General features: G+C 39.5%; 1 long non-coding RNA gene across 1 annotated transcript in view; it reads left to right on the forward strand.

The window, feature by feature from the left end:
- LOC134477386 (uncharacterized) overlaps window positions 1–10,189 on the forward strand; it is a 29,129-nt gene extending 18,940 nt beyond the window's left edge. The window contains exon 3 of the long non-coding RNA XR_010049440.1: window positions 9,593–10,189. This is a non-coding gene — a long non-coding RNA (uncharacterized LOC134477386). The remainder of the gene's footprint in view (window positions 1–9,592) is intronic.
- The last annotated feature ends 3,306 nt before the right edge of the window (window positions 10,190–13,495 follow it).

Genomic DNA, 13,495 nt, shown 5'->3' on the forward strand with positions numbered 1-13,495 from the left:
ACTTCCGTTAAAAGATCTGAAATCCTGTCTCCTCCCTGTTGACCTCAAGCTGAGTCATCAGCTTTCCCCCACAGAGTCTATTTCCAACACCTAAATGACACTTAGCAGTAAAACTATTCCAGATTCAGTTTTGAACGTTTCAGAGTTATTAAATATTTCCTTGGCTCACTGCTCCTAGATGTTGGGTAGCAGCAGGAGCTCAGTGGTAGTCTTTGCCTAAACTGTGTGGGGCCCTTGCTTCCATCTCCAGCATCCAAAATCATAAAATTCTCTGGTATGGTATCCGTTCTCCATTCAGTTACCAATATTTTTGCAACTCTATTATAATCTGTAGATACTGATGATAAAAATCTGAACCATACTGGGTGTGGTGGCTTGCAGCTGTAATCCCAGCACTTGGGAGGCTGACTCAGGAGGATCACTGCAAGTTCAAGGCCAGCCCAGGCTACAGACTGAGTTTAAGGCCAGCCTAAACTGCACGGTGAAACCCTGTCCCAAAAAAGACAAACAAACAATAATAATAATAATAAAAAAATCTGGACTAAAATAGACATGTTCCTGGCTTTCTGGGTGGGTGTATAGTAGAAGATATTCTCAGGTTTCTGTATTCTCTGTATCTGCTGGAAAAAGAGTTCATCTTGTTTCAACCAGAAAAATCTCATTTTAAATTTAATGCATGAAGTGAAGTGACATCTAGTGTTGGTCAAAAGTGGCAGCAAAATCTGTGTCAGGATAGCAGGCACTTGAATTTATTCTCTGGAAATCATGCTAAGTCTGGCTTTCTTATATGACCAACCCTTAAAGCATAGTTCTGTTTCCCTGTTTTATATTTACATTTGAGAGAAATTCTACACTAACCAGAATTTAAATGTTGACACCAAGGCTTTCATTTTGTCTAAAATTAAATACTCAAAACATACAAAAATGTAGAGGATAAAGTAACGCATATGTATCTATCACCCAGCTCCAGGGAAATAAAATTTCTTTTCATTTGCTTCAGATATTTAAGAAACAAAACATAATAAACACATTTTATGTCCTACATATTCTTTCTTGATTTCATTTCCATCTTTTCCTCTTAGAAATAGCCTGTCTGGTTTATTATCTTCATGACTCTTTTTTTATATTTCCATTACATATATGGATATGCATAAAATTTATGATACTGCATTTTTGCATGTGATAGGAATAATGCCAAATCCTTCTGTGACTTGCCTTTTCTAGTTCACGTTATGCTTTTGCATGCTGGTGAGATGGTCATGTTGGTAGGTTATTTAATTGTGGTACGGTAGTGATCCACTCAGTGGATGCTGCTGTCATTTATTTTATGGCAGATGAATGTTTAGGTTGTTTCCAGCCTCCTACTCTCATAAACGATGCTACAATGACCCTGCTTCTGTTTGACCTTTGATACACATGTTCGAGAATTTCTTGGGAAAGGCACACCTAGGAAGTAATGCTCAGGTTTATGTATTTAAACATCTACACATGTTTAGTATTTAACCTCAAGATGATTGCATCAGTTTACATCTACAGAGGGTAAGAAAATCTCTTGTTTCAAGTCTCACCAACGTTTGGTTTTACAGGCTTTTTAACATCTGACAATCTGCTTGATAAAAAAATTTATTGTTTTGTGATTTTACTTTTTTGCATTTGTCTGATAAGCAGTAAAACCAAGCTTTTAAAAAATCCGTTTTGCCGTTCAAGTTTCTTCTGTGAACTGCCTATTCCCATCCAGTGCCTGCTGGATTTCTGTCATGGTCCTTATGAATTTCTGGCAGTTCTTTACATATTCCTGGTACAAGTACTTCACGGGCTTGATGCACTGCAGATTATGGGCCCCCATGTAAGGCTCAGCTGTTCACTGCGTACCCAGAAGCTCTTCATTTTAATGGACTCAAGACTATCACTGTTTCCCTATTTATAGCTCACTTAAGAAATCTTTTATTAAACTTTCTCCCTTTTATGTTCTTCTAAAATACTTACAATTTTCATCCATAGTTAGCTTCTAAGTGGTTAACTTCTGGGTTTTGTGCGAGGTAAGAGGATTTGTATTTGTCCTTTTATTTTTTATATGGGTAATAATTGTCCTGGCACTATCCATTGAAGAGACTCTTCCTTTCTCACCATTCACTTTAGTGTTATCACCACAGTCACTTAGGAAATTCATTGTATGTAACTGCTCTTCAGTATCTCTGCATGTGCATCGCACCGCTTGACCCCCAGAGGGTCCTGTGGGCAGGGGTGCACTGACCTCCCCTGGCCCTCTTTCTTCTATGCATCTCCATCTCTTTCCCCATGTGGTCAGGAAACCTGATGGCCAATATCAGAACCATCCTTCCAAAGGGTCTGTATCCTCTTCTGAGCTAGGATGATCAACCATCCCTGCTCACCCAAGACGAAGGGGCGTCCCTAGGTGATGGGGTGAGATTTTAAGTGCAAAACAATAACAACTCCTGGCAAACTACACCAGAAACACTGCTCATGTTAATTTTGATTTCTAGTTTCGGCTGCCTCCTGACCTCTGACCCCTGTGCTGGTGTGATCTCTGTGCTCACCAGTTGTATTTGCACTGACTTGTATTTGTCGAGAACTTTCTATATGTCAAAGGCTGTGTGATGTATGTTCACAAATTGTATCTCAATGGGCAGCTCTGTAGCTATCCCTTTCACAGCCGAAGACAATTTTACTGATGTATGTGATGAATCTCTGTGTCACAGATTTAGGGATACAAAAGCATAAGCCTGAGCCTCTGATTACACATTGCTTTCTTACCAAACTTGGTATCTCCCCAGCCTGAGGAAAGCACAGTGGTAACTGCACACATGAGGGCTGCACTTTACTAACTGAACTTACAGGTAGAACTCCATTCTGCCCGCCTCTTTCTGTGATTCAAGAAATTTCGGCCTTCTTGATGATGTCTGAAATAGACATGATGTCTACTGCCAGTCTTGTTCTAACATACAAAGTCAAAGGCTTTATAAAGCACAAATCACACTTCCTTGTGGTATGGAACTGTGTGCACATCCAAAACGTGACATCAGGATGAAGGACGGGGAGAAGGATAAACACGAACATCACAGTACGGAGCGTCACACCCCCAGAGTAGAGGGAGTTTTTCTCCTACTTTCTTCAAATCCCAAATGTTATTTGTAGATTATGAATATGAAATGTCACTTGTAGAATGTTAATTCCCCAAACAATGATAGGAATTAAGTAGGGGAGAGAAATGATCTTAGTAGTTTTTAGGGAAACAAATTTCTTTATTGTAAAACATCTCAGTTTCTATACTATTCGCAGTATGACTTTCCTGCACATGTATAATGAGCAGCATTTTCCAAATATTAGGAGTCTTCCAAATGACCAGGAAGCCCATTAGTCCTGTGTTAGACCTTCTCTGTTGGCATATGCACTGTGAGATGCCCTTTTTATCTATAGCAGCGCGGTGCCCTCCGGAGGGCAGCAGATGCCCTTGGCACGCAGCCACTCACCTATTACAGACTGATGAAGGTCCTGGGCAATGTTCTATTATTACTCCAGTGAGGGACAGAAAATATCGAGTTCCTGTACCAGAGATAGGCATTGGCATTAAAATGTTACTTAAGGCTGATAGTAAGTGGCTGAGATTTAATTCTAGTAACAAACCAGTTTCTGACTAATCACAGTTGTGGGCATTGCATTGCACAGACTAGATCAAGTCTCCTGTTTTTGTCCTGGCCCTGACACAACAAATATTAATCAAATGCTTTACAAAGAATAAAAGGAAGCATTACAACCCTTCCTGAGGAGCTTACTGAGAGATTAGGGAGATATTCAGATAACACAGCTCACCAGTTCATGGCTTTCATTTCTCTGGCAGTGCTGTAAAACTCTAAGGACAGGTCACATCTCAGAACATTCGAACTGATTTCTGTGTTTGGTTCTAGACATGGCATTCTTTTTCCAGACTGAAAATTGGACCGAGGGCTCTGCATGTACTCTTCCGCTACACTACAGGTCCAGCCCTTTCTACTTTTCACTCTGAAGCAAAACAAAAACCAGCAATCAAAAAACAAGGTAACCTTTGCTAACACCTTTGTTCATTCTTAGCTGTAGGACAAAATCAGACAAAAGAAAATCACCAGTTACAGTTCGCAGACTTCTTTTGAGAAAGCATTTCATGAGTTTAGAGCAAGAGAAATGCCACCTTTTTACTTCCAAAAATATGCTATAGCTTATCTTAGTTAAATAGCCTGGCATATTTCAAGCATACTTACTGGTCCCGTAGGCCTCATTTGACCAAAATGAATTGTATTTATTTAATCAAGGTCTGGCCGTGTAGAGCAGGCTGGCCATGAACTCAATATGTAGCCCAGGGTGATGAACTCAATATGTAGCCCAGGGTGGCTCGGATTTGCAGAGCTCCTTCTGCCTCAGCCTCCTTACTGCTGGGATAGAAGTGTGTGCCACCACACCCACCTCATTTGTTTTATTTGTGCAAAGGCTAATTGGTGAGGTAGAAAAAGAGAGATCAAGAGGGCAAGAAAGTGTCAGTGAGTGCACACAGTGCCTTTCAATTGCCCAGAGATATGAAGAAAGCTCCTGCCCAGATAGCTGGAATGAGGCGAACAACCAGGACCCTGGATTGGGGTCTTCCATATGCAAATGTAGCTGGCTCACAAAGGAAATGAACCCTTGTAAAGTCTCCCTGATACAAGGTCTAAGTCAGCTGGAGCTGAGTTCACAGCAACAACTTCCTGAGATGACTTTTTAGGCCATCTTCAGGCCTGGACGCCTCCTGAAGACAGTGAAATGTCTTTGAATTAAAAGAATCTTTGAAAACAACATATAAAGAGAACTATGTCCTCTGATGACTGAGGGACATTTTAAGCAATTAATCTGATTTATTTTTCTCAAACATTCCTAGAAATTAAATTAAAAATCCCTAGCTAGGTCTAATGAATATATCTTGAATGATCCAGAAGACGGTATTATTGTTATTATTACTATATTCTTATTTTATTGATGTTTCCAAAATCTGAGAAATTAACTAATTTCCCCAAGACTATAAGCAGCAGACTGGGACTTGAAAACAGACAGACTGGTCATCTAGTCTAGCTTGGACTTGGCCATTACACTAGACTGCCTCAGTATTTATAGGAAAAAATTTACACTGCAGTACAGAAAAAGTATGTAGTTACATATTACAAGTATGATCTATGATAAGATGCACGTCTTAATGTATCTAAAGTTGGCGTATTACTGACAATTGATAGTGTCTACAGTTACAATTGACATGAATTAATACATAATTATATACAGTTACAGTCAACATAGAACCAATCCATATAGCAATGGATATAACGATGGTGTCAAAATGTAGTAAAATAAATCTCACGGTCACTTATAGTTGTTCTTTCTCTTTGAAAATGTTTATGAACTCAGAAATCCTTTTCTTTTTCTAGGAAAAGTCTCAAAATAAATGCACATTTCTGCAAGTAAAATTTCACTCAGCTATTCAGCCACCAAACATTGAGGGTAGAGATCAGTCCAGTGACCAGCTCTGGAATCAGACAGACCTGAGCCAAATTTTGGTCAAACCATTTTCAAGGTACACGGCCTTGAATAAGTTTCATGATCTTTCTAAACCTCAACACTTGGCAAGCGGAGATGCTAACAGTATTTGGAGTTACTCTGAGTAATACACGAATGACATTTAAGGCACAGCCTGGTGGTCCTCACACGCTGTTTGGCACACTCTGATTAACATTATTCACTTAGGACTCTGTTAAACACTGCAGCTCATCTCACAGGTTCTGAAGGTTTGCTGACAGTCTTAGAGCAATGAATGAGTAAAGAGTTCGCTCTCATCAAGTTTATATCTTACAAGGAAAAGGTCCAGTTATTATTGTATTTGATAAGTGGTCATTAGCAGGTGAGTCAGTTCAAGTTTAAGGGTGGGGGAAATGCCTTGCCTGTCCCTGACGGATTTATAGGACAGTTTGAGAGTTCTTTGACAGTTAAAGTCTAATCACAGAGAGTCCTTTAGAGAACAGTTCCTTAACCAAGTGTTTCAGGCATTTCTATTTATAGTTAGTAAAAGAATTAAAGTAAGTAACCTCAAAATATTTACTGATTCAAGCTGGACCACATATCGCTTTTTCTTGAGTTAAACAAGTCTCCTCCCAGTTTTTGAAAAATCTATATTTTGGGTGCTGAGAGTGCAGCTCTGTGTCTAACTGTTCTTGGTTGTTCCCATGCTTGGTGTGGGATCCTAGGAAATTTTAAAATTGGAATAAGTAGTTTATACATCCAAATGTATTTCACCCGGTGCCATGTGTGTTGCCCTTGGGTGTTAACTGAGCTGTCCTTTAGCTACACAATAATTTTCTTTTATTACCAACTCTACACTGAGTTCTCCCAAATCCAACTTACCCCATAAAGTGAATGAGTAATTCTCAGTGATCTCCCCAATTCTAACAATCGCCACTTAATAAAGAATTTTGTTTTAGTTTATTAGTACCTGTGTGCAGTACACAATGTTTCCAATCCGTGTGTGGCATTGGCACGTGTACATGATACATCTTGACTCCCCTTTCCCTTCTGCCTCCTAGCCCCCCGTCTTTGGATCCTCTTCATTTCAGATGAGAACCAGAGGAAGTGAAGTGGTTTGGTGGCCGAGTTTCTTTCTACCAGAGGAGAAGCAGAGAAATGGGGTTCACGGCTCTCACAGCAGATAACTGGCTGATCCTGTGCAGATTTCTGGTGTTCATCTAAGGGCCGTGACCCTCTATGAAACCTTCCTGGCTTCAACCTCCATATTGGAAAAGAAAGAAATGGAAAGATTTTTTTTTTTTTTTACCATATTTTTGGGTCTTTTTCTTTTTTATTGGTACCGGGGATCGAACTCACGAACACACACTTGCAAGGCAGGCGCTTATGCCACTGAGCTAAATCCCCAGCCCCAAGATTTTTTTTAAAGTACATTTTTGTGAATACATGATAATCTGTACTGGTTTCCAAGCATTTGAAAAATACAGAAAAATATAAAAATAAAAACAGCTCATGATCTTATCACCCAGAGAAAGTCACCTTGAATATTTTGACATATTTCTCTCTAGAAAAAGGAAAATAGAAAGGCAGGAAAACATACTTATATACAACCCAGAAGTGGAATATAGCCAGATGCACAGAAAAAATAAATGGAGGAATATTTATTATTACTTTATGAAAGCAAATTAAAACAAGATGTGCTTGATTTTGAGGAAAATACAAATTATCATAATTGATGCAAGAACAAATGACAGAAACCTCGAATAGATACGTAATTACAAAAACCAACAAACTGAAAACATTATTAAAAGCTGACTTCCACGAGGTAGGAATCATTACAATCCCCATCTTTAGCAAATGAGGGAATTGAAAAGATACAGTCATCGAGGAGCTGGAACTGGTCCATATTTTCTCTGACCTGTTGCCATTTGCTAAGTAGGCTCTGGTCCCAACATGAAAATATGCCGGGAAAATCACAATGACCAGTGCGCGCTGTGTGCCAGGTACTGTTCTGGGCACAGGCAGTGTGACAGTGAATTGGACACGGTTCTTGAGGAGTCACTACTTGGGTCAAGACAGACGACTAACTGTATGCATGGTCCTGCAAGATGCTCCTTTCTCTAGCAGAGCCCATAGGAAGGGCAGCGCCCTGCCTGGGGGCCTCAGTTGGAAATGTGCCTTCTGGCTGGCTCTGGAAGGGTAAGCAAGCAAGGAGAGAAGGACCGTCCACACAGAGGACGCTGCAAGTGCGACAGCAAACTGCAACAGACGATCTATACAGTGACATCTTCACCACCTCCTCCTTTAACAATTGCCTGGTGACTTCCCGCTGCTTTTGACAAAAGGCAATCGTGGCTCTCAGCAGCATCCTTCTTCCAGCGCATCAAAAAGGGCCCTTAGGTCACATTCAAAATGGGAGAGATAGTTGGCAGAAGTCCACTGTGCCTGCCTGAATGAGTTCAGAGGTGCTGCCGTGCCATTTGTCTTCTGAGCAAGTTTTTATGAAGGCTGTCAGTAAAGAGCAGAGACGGGGATAAGCATGATCTTCTCAAGTCGGTGGGAGGCTGAGGGTCTGTTCATTCAGAACCAGCGGGGGTCTGTGGGAAAATGTCCATTCTTTAGGCATTACTGTGAGGGACAACATTCAGAGAAGGGGGTGGGTTGCAGGAAACTAAGAGAGTTCTCCCAGACACAGACTCAGATAAAAGACAGCAGACGTTCTAATTTAAGCTTGATCATAATTTGGACCATTCACCAAAACCTAAATCAGAGATGATCAGGTGAATCCCAAGCTATGAGTCTTCTGTATGGGTAATTAGGTTGACAATCACACGTTTTAGAATAATCCCTAATCAGGCCATAATAGGAAATTCATGTGGAACTTGGAACATGGTGTAAGTTGTTATATCGTCTGTAATGATACAGAATTTTTGTATCATTAGAAATTCTAGTTAATGATACTCAAAAAGTTTCTGGAACTGTTAAATGAGGTAATATATGTTATTGGATAGATCAAGGACACATTTCTTCCTAGGAGAGCTGAAAATTTTTATTAAATGTTAATAATTGTGGATAAAGGCATTATAAATAAAATCTTTTATATCAATATACTATCTTGCATACTGTTTATGATGCCATTGCAGCCTGTTATCTATAATCAGACAAAAAACAGAATCAATTTTGTTCTCTTTCTTAATTTATTGTTTGTCTAGTTTCCCTCAAAATCAAGGTACAAGTGTTAGTGTGACTGCCAAATCTTACTTTACAGTGTGTGGTTTATATTCTGATAGCTCCTCTTCTCAACATGTGTGGAAAACCAAAAATTTGATCTACTAGAACCTTGTTACTTCAATTTCAAAAGCTAACTTGGTCTTTATTTTAGGACTATTTTGATAAACTATTTGAATAGTTAAGGGCATAGTTCATTTGAGAGATGTGCTTCATTTGAATCCTCATTTTTCTGTTTTTGAATTAAACTATTTGAATTATCTACTAGAATCCCATTATTTGATGAAAGCAAAACTCAGATCTGCAGAGGTCAAGAGACTAACCAAATAGCAGTAGTTGCCAGTTTTAAAATTTTAAATCTTTTTCTTTTCCGAATTGCTATAAGTAAAATAGATTATTGTAGACAGCCAAGTTAGTTAGATATTTTTTTTTCTTTTTCCTTTTTATCGGTATCGGGGATAAAACTCACATCTGCCTGCTTGCAAGGCAGGAGCTTATGGCGCTGAGCTAAATCCCCAGCCCCTAGTTAGAGATATTATAGGCAGCCAGACAGGGCAGGGCCCTCAAGAGTCTGCAGAAGATGGAATGCGTTGCAATTGTGGGTGGAGTCCCTTTCACTGGAAGTCCGGCCTCAACATAAAAGACGACACCTACATATTCCCCAGCGATCAGCAGTAGTGATTGGTGTTCTAAACAGGCGCCAGTCACCAAGACCTTCCTGACCCCTCCCTTCCAGGAAAGGTCCTTGTCCTTTCCCTGTACACTTGCTATGTGACCTGCTTCCCCACTGCACCAGTATTATCTAAGTGACTATAATTTTTTTTCTTTTAAGGAGAAAAAATAAAGAAACATCAAGAAGCAAACAAAGAAAACATCAATAAAAGCAAACAACAACAGAAAGCAATAGCGCGCCAGGATTTCAAGATGACAGGGATTTAACAGTGGTTCTTAGATTGCATGTTGTTATCTTCAAAAAAGCTGCCTAGGTTGTGACTGTACTTGTAATCCTATTACTTGACCATAGTTTTGCCCCACCTTATACTGACCTTGTGATTTTACTCCATAAAGCTTCTCCTGAGAAGTGGGCTGATTGGTTACCATTTTCTAGGTCCCCCTTCTGTCTTAGACAAAACCCAATAAATATTTCCTGCTCTGAACCCCTGATGCTCTTTAGAATTCATTCTTTGATTCTGGGGAACATGAACTCATGTTCCCAATCTGTCAGATTGGGAGTTACATTGTTTCTCTTACAATGTTTGCATTATTTGGAGGGCCTATATCATTCCTATATCACCATGACAACTACTAAAAATAAATAATAAAACTAAAATTTGGTATCCCATAACTGAATTTTTTCTCTTAACTGGTTCTTCATATCTAAGGATTACTATCAGCTATTTTAAACAACGCAAAAACATTGCCTTGTTTCCATAGAACTAAATAACCCACAATATTTCCCTAATGTGTGGAAAATATTCCTTAGAACCTTAAAAATTAAAATATTATGCAAGCTCCATCATTTTAGGTGTTGCAAGAATTGGATGCAGAATCACATCTGGATTGGTAAACTTCACGTATTTCTTGGTACGCAATTACCACACTCCTTGAATGTCTATGCTGTCTTGTTCATCGTAGCTACCTAATATATAGCTCAGGATGATGTAAAATAACAATTTCTAAGGCAGATATTTATTATGCATCAGAACACAGAAAAACTATCTTCCAGAAAGTTGGTAGATGTTATTTTACAAAATATATATAATATAAAATAAAATAAACTTCTCAAGTTTATATTTCATTTTTCAGCCCTACACATTTCATCCATGCATACAAAGCTGTCAGTTCCAATCCAGAAAACTTCTGATCAGTTAGCTATTCTGAAGCAATACCATCAGGGTACTTGTAAATTATAGCTCTACTGGCATTGAATGCTCTATTTATTTACTACTGAAAGCAGAATTGATCTGACACATAATCAAGTTACAGTAGTTCTGTGTCTAACATTAATAAGTGCTTGTAACATATATTTCCTAAGTTATTTCTTCAAAGAGAAAATACAACTTTCTATGAAAATTTGAATGAATGGAACAGTTTGTCTCTCCGATATATTCGACTGAAGAATCTCTCCCTGTATATTTGTACAAAAACATACTGAAACCAGAAGCCAAAACATTATATTGGTTGTAATATAGGAAGCTGTCTGATAAATGCAGTAAAAGGAAATAATTAGCTAACAGGAAATTCTGGTGATATCTGCAATAAAAAGATGTTGAAGGTATTACTTCAGAGTGAATCATATTGAAACCAAAAGGCAAAACATCCTATTGCTGAGCCTTCTCAGGAAATGTTGCATTTTGTGAAAGAAAAGATTCCTTTCCAAGAGAGACTTGAGCTGATCTGTGCTGCCGTGAACACGCAGAGGAACTGCTGTCTCTCCACCCGTGTCACCCCGCTCAGCACAAGGGCGGAGACAGAGGAGCACTCAGGAATCTGACGACAAATTACACCTCTTCGAGAAATCCAGAGTGGCTAGGTTTGCTACACCGACAATACTGTATGGCAATATGTCTTAAAATAAATGTTTACCCATTTGGAGAAGTAAAATGAAAATTCTCTCAAAGCCACTAAAAAAATAAAATTTGAACTTCACCTGAAGGAACAAATTGTTCAATCGACACCCAAATTACTGTTTTTAAGCTGGTGGTTCTTAACTAGGAGTGACTTTACCTCCGGGGGATATCTGGCAATGTAGAGAGACATTTTGAATTATCAAGATGGGTGGAAGAGGGTGGAGATGCTGTTAGGGTACAGGAATCCCAGCAGCCAGGATGCTATTGAGCATCTTCTAATAAACAGACAGAGAGGAGGGGTGCCCCATGCCTGTAATCGCAGCACTTGGGAGGCTGAGGCAGGAGCATCGCCTCAGTGTGAGGCCAGCCTGAGCTATATAGTGAGACCTTGTCTAAAAAACAAAACAAAACAAAAACCTTAAAATACATAGGCCAGACCCTGCTACCCTCATAATGAGGAATTATCCAACGCAAATTATCAAGAATTAAAAAGTTCTAGAGCTGGATGAATATGAATCTACTTTCTGCTGCTGACCTATATATTTCAAAATGATTAAAATGACAAGGTTTGTTATGTGTATTTTACTGCTATGAAAAATTGGCGGAGCCGAGATTAAGAGCTTTATATGTACTGCCCAGAAGACCAAAAGCAACTTAATAGGGCAAACCCTTCACTTTTCTTTTGAACACCCTCTTTTAATCTCTCTTGACTTGCTTCCAAACTTCCTCAAACAGTAGCGAATGATCCCAAACAATAGTTTCCTTGCCTGCATGTGTACTTGTGCCATAAAAATGAAAACAGAAACTATAATTAAGCTTTTTGCTCCAGCCAATTGAACTTTGGTTTCAGTTACCTGCGTCCAAAAGTCCAGACACCTAGAAAAGGTAGCAAAGAAGTCTGGACAAACACAGAGAGCAGGAAAACGCAGTCACAACAGAGGAAGAAGTGTGGTGCTCCTAACGACGCTGAAAAGAACAGTAAACATGTACTGTGTTTCTGCAGTATTAGTCACACAGAGGGTAGAGGCCAGCGCGCACTGCCTAGGGCTCCCCGAGCAAGTTTACCAAATGCTGCCTGCTTCTGAACAGCCTCAGACCCACCTGCACCCTCTTCACAGACCTCAGCAAGCTTCACGTTTGGACCGGGAAGAATTAACTACTTCTGTGCAACTTAATCTCCCTCCCTGGTTATTTCTCATTTCTTCTTCTTTTTTGTAATTTTTATTTTAAAGCAAATAAAATGAAGCAAAATAAAACAGAATAAAGCCAATCAAAACAAAGCAGTACAAGCGATACAGAACTTCAAAACAAGATTATAGGAAATCAACAATGGTAACTGTAATGCCTCTTGTTGTCTTCAAAATAGCTGCCCATACCTTCAGACATACTAAAGGACTTCAAAACAAGATAGTAGCAAATCCAAAATGGCTACAATAATGTATCTTGCCATCTTTGAAATAGTGGCCCATGCCATTGAATATAATAAACAAGATAAAACAGAATCAAACCCGACCCAACAAAACAGTGAAAATGATACAGCATTTCAAAACAAGGTAACAGGAAATCAGCAATGGCTACCACCTTGAGAAGAAGATCCTCCCAGATGCTACCCTGTGTATTGTTAGCCTCTGAATAGATGATCAGACCACCAGGTCAGGCCCGCAAAGTCAGTGAAACACTAAGCACCACAAGCATTAAGTTGTATTTTACCTCAAGAGCTGTCATCACAGCCTGGGTTTCTCCAGGTCAGCCAGTTGCTTCCAGCACGTGTGCATGTGGGGCCTCAGCTCTCCCTGTCTCCCAGTTCCTGTGCAGGAAGGGGGAGGTATCTTGCTGTCACCCCAGCAGCCCGTGTGTGGCCATGACACGCAGGGAGTTCCCTGGTTATTTTTGTTGGTACTTCTTTCCCATTTTGGTCATTGGCATTGAAATATTTCACCTGGCACTGAACATGTTGTTAGTAACTCTTGCTAAATCAGAATTAGAGCACATCAGTCAAATGCAGTCCCAGACATGTGTTTGATACTGGTGCAAATTAAGATGAAGCGCTGCAATGTAAGGAGCAGAGTCACAAAGTGCCTTCTCCCCTGGGCCATGGAGGCATCATACAAATAAACATCTCATGTAACTTTTACCAAAGTTACTCTTTCTTGGTTCTGTCTGAA

This window comes from Cavia porcellus, unplaced genomic scaffold (genome assembly GCF_034190915.1).
Source record: "Cavia porcellus strain 051 isolate PalLab524CR breed Dunkin Hartley unplaced genomic scaffold, mCavPor4.1 scaffold_8, whole genome shotgun sequence".
Classification (NCBI taxonomy): Eukaryota; Metazoa; Chordata; class Mammalia; order Rodentia; family Caviidae; genus Cavia; species Cavia porcellus.